A 12169-nucleotide genomic window follows, 5' to 3' on the forward strand; every position below is an offset into this window, starting at 1 on the left:
TCAGCCTGGAGACTGCATGGGGAGCAAGAGCTTTCTGTGCTGGCATCTTTGGTGTGGGAGGAATCTTGGTCCGTATGCAAATCTGGCAGTCGGTCTGACAACTGGGAGGCAGGGCTGACAACAGGAAATTACTGCCCTTCTCCCCAGGAAAGAAAACAATTAAGCTTTGGCTTTGTGGTGCAGTTAGTTTGTCAACATGAAGACTCCATGGGGAGCATGCTCGCATCTGTTTTGGGGGAGGAATCTTTGACTATATGCAACTTTAGGAGGCAAACTGGCAGTTGGGAGGCAGGTCCGAAAACAGGAAAAAACAACCCTTATTGCCAGGAAAGAAAACCTGGCAATTTGGCTTTGTGGTGCAGTTGGTTTGTCAGACTGGAGACTCTAGGGACAGCAAGAACTTTCTTTACTGGTATCTTTACAGTGGGAGGAATCTTTGTTTGTAGGCAATTTTGGGAGTTGGGCTGGCAGTTGGGACGCAGGTCTGATAGATGAAAACAACAACCCTTATGCTCAGGAAAGAAAGCCTGGAATCTTTGGTTTTGTGCTGCAGTTGGTTTGTCAGACTTGGGCGTCCATGAAGAGCAAGAGGTTTGTCAGCCTAGAGATTGCATGGGGAGCAAGAGTTTCCGTGCTGGCATCTTTTGTGTGGGAGGAATCTTCGTCCGTATGCAATTTTTAAAGTCGGACCGGTAGTTGGGAGACAGGTTTGAAAACAGGAAACAACAGGCCTTAGCGCCAGGAAAGAATGCCTTGAAGCTTTGGCTTTGTAGTGAAGTTGGTTTGTCAGCCTGGAGACTGCATGGGGAGCAAGTGCTGTCTGTGCTGGCATCTCTTCTGTGGGAGGAATGTTTGTCCGTATGCAATTTTAGGAGTCAGGCTGGCAATGTTGGGGCAGGTCTGAAAACAGGAAATGACAGCCCTTATGCCCAGGAAAGAAAACCAGAAAACTTTGGTTTTGTGGTGCAGTTGGTTTGTCACCCTGGAGACTCCATGGGGAGCAAGAGCCTTCCCTGCTGGCATCTTTGCTGTGAGCGGAGTCTTTGTTTAGATGCAATTTTGGGTGTCGGGATGGCATTTGGGAGGCAGGGCTGAATACAGTAAATGACAGCCCTTATTCACCAGGAAAGAAAGCCAGTAAGCTTTCACTTTGTGGTGCAGTTGGTTTGCAAGTCTGGGGCGTCCATGAGCAGCTGGCACCTTTTCTGTGGAAGGAATGTTTGTATGCAATTTTTGGAGTCAGTCTGGCAGTGGGGAGGCAGGTCTGAGAACAGGAAACAACAGTCCTAATCCCCAGCAAAGAAAGACTGCAAGTTTTCGCTTTGTGGTGCAGTTGGTTTGTCAGCCTGGGGCGTCCATGAACAGGAAGAGCATTCTATGCTGGCATCTTTAGTCTGGGAGGAATCTTGGTTTAAATGCAGTTTTGGGAGTCGATCTGGCAGTTGGGAGGCAGGTCTGAAAACAGGAAACATCAGCCCTTATCCCCAGTAAAGAAAGCCTGCACTCTTAGGCTTTGTGGTGCAGTTGATTTGTCAACCTGGAGACTCCATGGGGAGAAAGAGTTGTCTGTGCTGGCGTCACTTCTGTGGGAGGAATCTTTGTTTGTGTGCAATTTTAGGAGTCAGGCTGGCAATCTGGTGACAGGTCTCAAAACAAGAAATGACAACCCTTATCACCAGGAAAAAAACCCTGGAAACAAAGATTCCTCCCACCCCAAAGGTGCCAACCCAGAAAACTCTTGCTGCTCATGGACACCCCAGGCTCACAAACCAACTGCACCACAAAACCAAAGCTTTATGCCTTTCTTTCTTGGTGATAAGTCTTGTAATTTTCTTGTTTTCATGTCTGCCTCCCAAGTGACAGCTCGACTTCTAAAATTGCAAACACACAAAGATTCCTCCCAAACTAAAGGTGCCAGTCCAGAAAGTTCTTACTGTTCATGGAAGCCCCAGGCTGACAAACGAACTGCACCACAAATTCACAGCTTCCCGACTTCCTTTCCTGGCGATAAGGGCTGTTGTTTCCTGTTTGTACACCAATCTTCCAACTGACAACCCGACGTCTAAAGTTCCATTTAACGAAAGATTCCTCTCACAAGAAAGATGCCAGTACAGAATGCTCTTGCTGTTAACAGATACCCCAGGTTGACAAACCAACTGTACCACAAAACCAAAGCTTGTTGGTTTTCTTTCCTGCAGATAAGGGCAGTCATTTCCTGTTTCCAGCCCTGCCTCCCAACTGACAGCCCGACTTCCAAAATTGGTAACAACCAAAGATTCCTCCCAGACTAAAGTTGCTAACACCGGAAACTCTTCCTATTCATGGATGTCCAAGGCTGACATAACAACTGCAGCACTAAGTCAAAGCTGGCTGGCTTTCTTTCCTGCGGAAAAGGGCTGTCATTTAGTGTTTTCAGCCCTGCCTCCCTACCGTCATCCCGACAACCAAAATCGCATATAAACAAAGACTCCTCCCACAGCAAAGATGCCAACTCAGAAAACTCTTGCTCCCCATGGAGACTCCAGGCTCACAAACCAACTGCACCACAAAGCGAAAGCTTGCAGGCTTTCTTTCCTGCAGATAAGAACTGCTGTTTCCTGTTTTCAGACCTGCCAGACCAACTCCCAAAATTGCATACAAACAAATATTCTTACCACAGAAAAGGTGCCAGCACAGAAGGCTCTTGCTACCCTTTGATTCCCCAGGCTGACAAACCAACTGCACCACAAAGTCAATGCCTGCTGACTTTCTTTCCTGGGGATAGGGGCTGTCGTTTCCAGTTTTCAGACCTGGCCGCAGGTTGCCAGCCTGACTCCTGAAATTGCATAAGGAACAAGACTCCTCCCACAGAAGAGACGCTAGCACAGAAAGCTCTTACTCTCCATGGCGTCTGCAGACTGACAAACCAACTGCAGCACAAAGCCTAACGTTCCAGGTTTTCTTTCCTGGCGATAAGGTCAGTCATTTCCTGTTATCAGACCTACCTCCAAACTCACAGCTCCACTCCGAAAATTGCATACAAACAAATATTCCTCCATCACCAAAGGTGCCAGCAGAGAAAGCGCTTGCTGTTCATAGACGGCCAAGTCTAACAAACTAAGTGAACCACAAAGCCAAAGCTTGCAGGTTACCTTTCCTGTGGATAAGGGCTCTTGTTTCCTGCCTTCAGCCTTGCCTCCCAACTGCCAACCTGACTCCCAAAATTGCATATGGACCAAGATTCCTCCCACACCGAAGATACCAGCACAGAAAGCTCTCGCTCCCCATGGAGTCTCCAGGTTGACAAACCAAATGCACCAGAAAGCCAAAGCTTTCTGGTTTCCTTTCCTAGGGGTAAGGACTGTCATTTCCTGTTTTCAACCCTGCCCCCAGATTGCCAGCCTGACTCCTAAAATTACATATAGAAGAAGATTCCTCCCACAGAAGAGACGCCAGTACAAAAAACTCTTGCTCTCCATGGAGTGTCCAGGCTGAAAAATCAACTAAACCACAAAGTCAAATCTTTCTGGCTTACTTTCCTGGCGATAAGGACTGTCATTTCCTGTTTTCAGCCTAACCTCCCAACTGACAGCCTGACACCCCTAAATTGTATATAAACAAAGACTCCTCCCACAACAAAAATGCCGACACAGAAAGCTCTTGCTCCCCATGGAGTCTCCAGGCTGACAATCAAAGTGCACCACAAAGTCAAAGTTTCCAGACTTTCTTTCCGGAGGATAAGGGCTGTTCCTGTTTTCAACCCTTCCTCGCAACTGACAGATCGACTCCCAAAACTGCATGCAAAGAAAGATTCCTCCCCGACTAAAGTTGTCAGCAGAGAAAACTCTTGCTGTTCATGGATGCCCCAGGCTGACAAACCAACTGCAGCACAAAGTCAAAGCCTCCAGGCTTTCTTTCCTGCGGATCAGGGCTCTCGTTTCCTCTTTTCAGGACTGCCTCCACACTACCAGACTGACTCCAGAAATTGCATACAAACAAAGATTCCTCCCACACCAAAGATACCAGCACAGAAAACTCTTGCACCCCATGGAGTCTCCAGGCTGACAAACCAACTGCAGCACAAAACGACAGCTTCCTGACTTTCTTTCCTGGGGATAAGGGTTGTCATTTCCTGTTTTCAGACCTGCCCCCAGATAGCCAGTCTGACATCTAAAATTGTATATGGACGAAGATTCCTTCCACAGAAGAGACGACCGCACAAAAAACTCTTACTCCTGATGGAGTCTCCAGGCTTACAAGCAAACTGCAGCACAAAACCAAAGTTTCCATGCTTTCTTTCCTGGCAATAAGAGCTGTTGTTTTCTGTTTCCGTGCTGGTATCTTTGCTGTGGGAGGAATCTTGGTCCGTATGCAATTTTGGGAGTCAGGCTGGCAGTTTGGAGGCAAGGCTGAAAATAGGAAACAACCGCCCTTATCCCTTGGAAAGAAAACCATCAAACTTTGGCTTTGTGGTGTAGTTGGTTTGTCAGCCTGGAGACTCCATGGGAAGCAAGAGCCTCTAGACTCCATCGGTAGCAAGAGTTTTCTGTGCTAGCATCTTAGGTGTGGGAGGAATCTTTGTTTATATGCAATTTTGGGAGTCGGGCAGGCAGTTGGGAGGCAGGCCTGAAAAAAGGAAATAACAGCCCTTATACGCAGGAAAGAAAGCCTGGAAGCTTTGACTTTGTTGTGCAGTTGGTTTGTCAGCCTGGAGACTCCATGGGGAGCAAGAGTTTTCTCTGCTGGCATCTTTACTGTGAGAGGAGTCTGTGTTTATAGGCAATTTTGGGTGTCGGGCCAGCAGTTGTGAGACAGGTCTGAAAACAGGAAATGACATCCTTTTTCTGCAGGAAAGAAAGCCAGTAAATTTTGACTTTGTGGTGCAGTTGGTTTGTAAGCTTGGGGATTCCATGGGGAGGAAGAACTTTCTGTGCTGGTATCTTTGGTGTGGGAAAAATCTTTTTTTGTGTGCAATTTTGGGAGTCGGTCCGGCAATTGGGAGGCAAAGCTTTAAACAAGAAACAACAGCCCATATCGCTTGGAAAGAATGACTGGAAGCTTTGACTTTATGGTGCATTTTGTTTTTAAGCCTGGGGACACCACGGGAAGCAAGAGTTTTGTCTGCTATCACCTTTATATGCAATTTTAGAATTCGGGTTGTCAGTTGGAGGCAGGGTTGAAAAAAGGAAACAACAGCCCTTATCCTCAGGAAAGAAAGCCTGGATGCTTTGGCTTTGTGGTGCAGTGGGTTTGTCAGCCTGGAGACTCCATGGGGAGCAAGAGCTTTCTGTGCTGGCACCTTTTGTGTGGGAGGAATCTTTGTTTATATGCAATTATGGGTGTCGGGTTGTCAGTTGGGAGGAAGGGCTGAAAGCAGGGAATTACAGACCTTATTGCCAGGAAAGAAACCTTGGAAACTTTTGCTTTGTGGTGCAGTTAATTTGTCAGCCGGGGGAGTCCTTGAGCAGCAAGAGCTTTCTGTGTTGGCAACCTTAGTCTGGGAGGAACCTTTGTTCGTATGCAATTTTGGGAGTTGGGTTGTCAGTTGGGAGACAGGGCTGAAAACAGGAAACAACAGCCCTTATCCGCAGGAAAGAAAGCCTGGAAGCTTTGGCTTTCTCATGCAGTTGGTTTGTCAACCTGGAGACTCCATTGGGGGCAAGAGTTTTTGTACTGGTTCCTATGGTGTGGGAGGAATCTTCGTCTGTAAGGAATTTTGAGAGTCGGGCCGGCAGTTGGGAGGAAGGTCTGAAAACAGGAAATAACAACCCTTATACGCCGGAAAGAAAGCCTTGAATCTTTGTCTTAGTGGTGCAGTTCGTTTTTCAGCCTGGGGAGTCCATGAACAGCAAGAGCTTTCTTTACTGGCATCTTTGGTGTGGGAGGAATCTTTGTTTCTATGTAATTTTTGGAGTTGGGCTGACGTTTGGGAGACAAGTCTGAAAACACGAAACAAGAGTCCTTACCCGCAGGAAAGAAAGCTTGGAAGTTTTGGCTTTGTGGTGCAGTTGGTTTATCAGGTTGGGGCATCTATGAACAGCAACAGTTTTTCTGCTGGCAACTTTAGTCTGGGAGGAATCTTTGTTTGTATGCAATTTTGGGAGTCGGTCTGGTAGTTGAGAGACAGGTCTCAAAAGAGGAAACAACAGCTCTTATCCCTAAGAAAAGAAAACCAGAAAGCTTAGGCTTTGTGGTGCAGTTGGTTTTTAACCCTGGAGACTCCATGGGGAGCCAGAGTTTCCATGCAGGCATCTGTGGTGTGAGTGGAATCTTTCTTTATATGCAATTTTAGAATTTGGACTGTCAATTGGGAGGCAGGGCTGAAAACAGGAAACAACAGCCCTTATCCTCAGGAAAGAAAACCATAAAGGTTTGACTTTGTCTTGCAGCTGGTGTGTCATTCCTGGAACTCCATAGACAGCAAGAACTTTCTGTCCTGGCATCTTTGGTGTGGGAGGAATCTTTGTTTGTATGCAATTTTGGGAGTTGGGCTGGCAATCCGGGGACAGGTCTGAAAACAGGAAATGACAGCCCTTATCCCCAGGAAAGAAATCCAGAAAGTTTTGGCTTTGTGGTGCAGTTGGTTTGCCAACCTGGGTGTCTCAGTCTGATGAGACTGGACTGTTTACTAAAGAGGATGAGTTATGAGGTAGACCAAACTCCTCTCTCTAAGCAATTGTAATATTAAAATTAAGGGGCTTTACTCGAGGAAAATGTGGAAAAACAGAAGAAATAACAACCCCTTATTAAAAGATATATGTATGTTGGTAAAAACAGCAACAAAAAAACCCCCAAAGAACTAGACAGCAATCTTAGAAAAAAAACAACAACAAAAACACACAACCAAAAAAAAACCTAAATGAATACTTCTCTGTCCTTTAGCACAGTCCTAATTGTGGTCTGCAGGGGGCACTGTTGGATCGCTGGAAGGTGCAGGGTATGCAGTGCCCTGTTGTGGTCAACAGGGGGCGCTGTGGGCTCCAGTAGTCACCTCGTTGGAGAAAGGGGTCTGGAGGGAGCAGTCCCGGCCCGCAGGAGAAACCGAGAAGGGAATAGGGGGCCCCTTTTCCTCAACAGAAGGAAGGGGTAAGAAAAAGTTTACCCCCCAAGAGGACTCACTGTTCCCAGATGGTAGTGTTCCAAGGCTCTCCCCTCTTTCTCCCAGCAAACACAGACCTCTCCGATGAAAAGCAGCAGAAATGACTGGTCAGTCCCGGCAGGAGTCACGAGACACTTGCGGTGCAGGTCTGGTGGTCAGGTCTCACCAGGACGAAAGAACCAGGAGAGAGAGAGCTGACTCCCAGGTTTTTCCTCTAGAGATGCCTGAAAACAGTCCCCGTCTCTGTCCTGGCCAGAGCACTCTGCCGTCTCACCTCTCCTCCCGTCTGCCCAACCATCCTCCCCTCCCTCCAGCAGTCAAATGGGCCATTAAACAGGCCAGCCAGTCCCTTTGTAAGGCTAATAGTCCCCTTCCCCCTTCGAACACTGTTTCTCTTAGAGAGAAAGCAGGGGAAGGGAAAATTCCTCTTTCAGATTTATAACCCATAACACTGGGGCGTCCATAAGCAACAAGAACTTTCTGTGCTGGCATCTTTGCTGTGGAAGGAATGTTTGTATGCAATTTTCGGAGTCAGTTTGGAAGTGGGGAGGCAGGTCTGAAAACAGGAAACAACAGCCCTTATCCGCAGGAAAGAACACCTGCAAGCTTTGGCTTTATGGTCCAGTTTGTTTGTCAGTCTGGGGACTCCATGGGGAACAAAAGTTGTCACCCTGGCATCTTTGCTGTGGGAGGAATCTTTGTTTGTATGCAATTTTCGGAGTCAGGCTGGAAGTTGGGAGGCAGGGCTGAAAACAGGAAAGAACTGCCCTTATCACCAGGAAAGAAAACCTGGAAGCTTTGGCTTTGTGGTGCAGTTGGTTTGTAACCATGGAGACTCCAGGAACTGCAAAAACTTTCTGTGCTGGCAACTTTAGTCGGGGAGGAGTCTGTTTGTATGCAATTTTGGTAGCTGGGCTTTCATTTGGGAGGTAGGGCTGAAAGCAGGAAACATTAGCCCTTATCACCAGGAAAGAAAGTCTGCAAGCTTTGGTTTTGTGGTGCAGCTGGTGTGTAAGCCTGAAGACTGCATGGGGAGCAAGAGTTTCCATGCTGGCATCTTTGGTGTGGGAGGAATCTTCATCCGTATGCAATTTTTGGAGTCCAACTGACAGTTGGGAGGGAGGTCTGAAAACAGGAAATGACTTCACTTATCCTCAGGAAAGAAAGCTAGAAAGTTTTGGCTTTGTGGTGCAGTTTTCAGACCTCCCTCCCAACAGCCAACCCAACTGCATATAAACAAAGATTCCTCCCAGACTAAAGTTTCGAGCACAGAAAGTTCTTGCTGTTCATAGACGTTCCAGGTTGACAAACCAAATGCATGATAATGCCTAAGTTTCCAGGTTTTGTTTCCTGGCGATAAGGACTGCTGTTTCCTGTTTTCAGTCCTGCCTCCCAAATGCCAAACTGACTCCCAAAATTGCATTTACACAAAGATTCCTTTCAGAATAAAGTTGGCAGCAGAGAAAACTCTTGCTGTTCATGGATGCCCCAGACTGACAAACCAAGGGCACCACAAAGTCAAAGATTCCAGGCTTTCTTTCCTGGCAATAAGGGCTGTTGCTTCCTTTTTTCAGACCTGCCTCCCAACTGACAGTGCGAATTCTAAAATTGCATATAATGAAAGATTCCTCCCACACCAAAGATGGCAGCATGGAAACTCTTCCTCCCCATGGAGTCTCCAGGGTTAAAAACCAAGTGCACCACAAAGCCTAAACTTGGAGGCTTTCTTTCCTGGGGATAAGAGCTGACATTTCCTGTTTTCAGATCTGCCTGCCAACTACCACACCACCACCCAAAATTGCATACAAAGATTCCTCCCATAGCAAAGATGCCAGCACAGAAAGTTCTTGCTCCCCATGGAGTCTCCAGGTTGAGAAAGTTATTGAACCACAAAACCAATACTTTCAATCTGTGATTCCTAGGGTTAAGGGCTTTTGTATCCTGTTTTGAGACCTGCCTCCCAACTGAGAGTCCAACTACAAAAATTGCATATGGACGAAGATTCCTCCGACACCGAAGGTGCCAGTAAAGAAAGCTCTTCCTCCCCATGAAGTCCTCAGGCTGACAAACCAACTGCACCACAAAACCAAAGCTTCCAGACTTTCTTTCTTGGCTATAAGGGCTGTCATTTCCTGTTTTCAGACCTGCCTCCCTACTGACAGCCCAACTACCTAAGCAAAGACGCCAGTACAGAAAGCTCTTGCCCCGCATGGAGTCTCTAGGCTGACAAACCAACTGCACCACAAAACCAAAGTTTGCAAGCTTCCTTTCCTGGCGATAGGGACTGCTGTTTCCTGTTTTCAGCCCCGCCTCCCAACTGACAGCCCGACTCCCAAAATTGCATGTAAACAAAGATTCGTGCCAGACTAAAGTTGCCAGCACAAAAACCTCTTGCTGTTCATGGACTCCCCAGTCTGACAAACAAACTGCACCACAAAGCCAAAGTTTCCAACGTTTCTTTCCTGGAATAAGGGTAGTCATTTCTTGTTTTCAGACCTCCCTCCCAACTGACATCCCGAATTCTAAAATTGCATGTAAACAAAGATTCCTCCCACAACAAATATGCCAACACAGAAAGCTCTTGCTCCCCATGGAGTCTCCAGGCTGACATACCAATTGCACCACAAAACCGAAGCTTCCAGGCTTTCTTTCCTGGCGATAAGGGCTGTTCTTTGCTTTTTTCAGACCTGCCTTCCAACTGCCAACCCGACTCCCAAAATTGCAAACGGACGACCATTCCTCCCAGAACAAAGGTACCAGAACAGAAAGCTCTTGTTGCCTATTGACTGCCCAGGCTTAACTGCCAAGTACACCAGAAAGACAAAGTTTCCAGTCTTTCTTTCCTGGGGAAATGGCTATTGTTTCCTGTTTTCTGCCTTGCGTCACATCTGCCAGCATGACTCCCAAAATTGCATATAAAAAAAGATTCCTCCAACAGCAAAGGTGACAGCACAGAAAGATCTTGCTCCCAATGGAGTGCGTAGACTGGTCCACAAACTGCACCGCAAAGCAAAAGCTTGAAGACTTTCTTTCCGGGCGATATGGGCTCTTGTTTCCTGTTTTCAACCGTGCCTCCCAGCTACCAGTCTGACTCTCAAAATTGCATACAAACAAGGATTCCTCCTGAGAACAAAGGTGCCAGCACAGAAAGTTCTTGCTGCCGATGCAGTCTCCAGGCTGACAAACAAAGTCCACCACAAAGCCAAAGATTCCAGGCTTTCTTTCCTGGAAACTAGGCCTGTTTTTTCTTGTTTTCAGCCCTGTCTCCCAACTGCCTTCCCGATACCCAAAATTGCATACGGACGAAGATTCCTCCCAGACTACAGTTGACAGCACAGAAAACTCTTACTGCTCATGGACTGCCCATCCTGGCCCAGGAGGTGCACCACAAAGAGTTTCCCGGCTTTCTTTCCTGGCGACTAGACCTGTTGTTTGCTTTCTTCAAACCTGTCTCCCAACTGCCAGCCCGACTCCCAAAATTGCATACAAACAAAGATTCCTCTTACACCAAAGGTACTAGCACAGAAAGCTCTTCCTGCAATGGAGTCTCCAGGTTGACAAACCAACTGCAAGACAAAGCAAAAGATTCAAGGTCTTCTTTCTTGGGGATAAGGCCAGACTGACGCCCAAAATTGCATACTAACAAAGATTCCTCTCAGAACAAGATGCCAGCACAGAAAACTCTTCCACTCAATGGAGTGCCCAGCCTGGCCCACCAACTGCAACACAAAGCAAAACCTTCCAGGCTTTCTTTCCTGTGGATAAGGGCTTTTGTTTCCTGTTTTCCGCTTTGCCTCCCAACTGCCACCCAAACTCCCAAAATTGCCTATAAACAAAGATTCTTCCCAGAACAAAGACGCCAGCGCAGAAAGCTCTGGCTCTCCATGGAGTGCCAAGCCTGGTCCACCAACTGCACCACAAAACCAAATCTTGAAGGTTTGCTTTCCTGCCAATACGGGTTGTTGTTTCCTGTTTTTAACTGTGCCTCCTAACTGCCAACCCAACTCCCAAAATTGCATACAAACAAAGATTCCTCCCACAGCACACGGACGACGATTCCTCCAGGAAAAAAGGTACCAGCACAGAAAACTCTTGCTGTTCATGGAGTGCCCAGCCTGGCCCACAAACTGCACCACAAAGCCAAAGCTTCCAGGCTTGCTTTCTTGGGGATAAGGGCTTTTGTTTCCTCTTTTCGGCCCTGCCTCACATCTGCCAGCCCGACTCCCAAAATTGCATATGGACGAACATTCCTCCCACAGCAAATAGACCAGTACAGAAAGTTCTTGTTCTCAATGGAGTGCCCAGCCTGGTCCAATAACTCCACCACAAAGCCAAAGCTTTCAGGCTTTCTTTCCTGGCGATACGGGCTGCTGTTTCCTGTTTTGAACCGTGCCTCCCAACTGCCAACCCGACTCCCAAAATTGCATACAAACAAAGATTCCTCCCAGAACAAAGGTGTCAGCACAGAAAGTTCTTCCTGCAATGGAATTTCCAACCTGACAAACCAACTGCAACACAAAGCAAAAACTTCCAGGCTTTCTTTCTTGGGTATAAGGACTGTTGTTTCCTCTTTTGAACTGTGCCTCCCAACTGCCAGCCCAACTCTTAAAATTCCCTATAAACAAAGATTCTTCCCCAACAAAGATGCCAGCACGGAAAACTCTTACTCTCAGTGGAGTGCCTAGCCTGGCCCACCAACTGCACCACAAAGCCAAAGCTTGACGGCTTTATTTCCTGACGATACGGGTTGTTGTTTCCTGGTTTGAACAGTGCCTCCCAACTGTCCGCCCGCCTTCCAAACGATTCCTGCAAACAAAGATTCCTCTCAGAACAATGGTGCCAACACAGAAAGCTCTTGCTGCCAATGCATTCTCCAGGCTGACAAACAAAGTCCACCACAAAACCAAAGCTTCCAGGCTTTCTTTCCTGCAGATAAGGGCTGTTGTTTCCTGTTTTCGGTCCTGCCTCCCAACTGCCAGTCCAACTCCCAAAATTGCATACAAACAAAGGTTCCTCCCAGAACAAAGGTTCCAGCACAGAAAACTCTTCCTGCAATGGAATTTCCAGGATGACAAACCAACTGTTACACAA

Source organism: Chiroxiphia lanceolata, chromosome W, assembly GCF_009829145.1.
Source record: "Chiroxiphia lanceolata isolate bChiLan1 chromosome W, bChiLan1.pri, whole genome shotgun sequence".
NCBI lineage: Eukaryota > Metazoa > Chordata > Aves > Passeriformes > Pipridae > Chiroxiphia > Chiroxiphia lanceolata.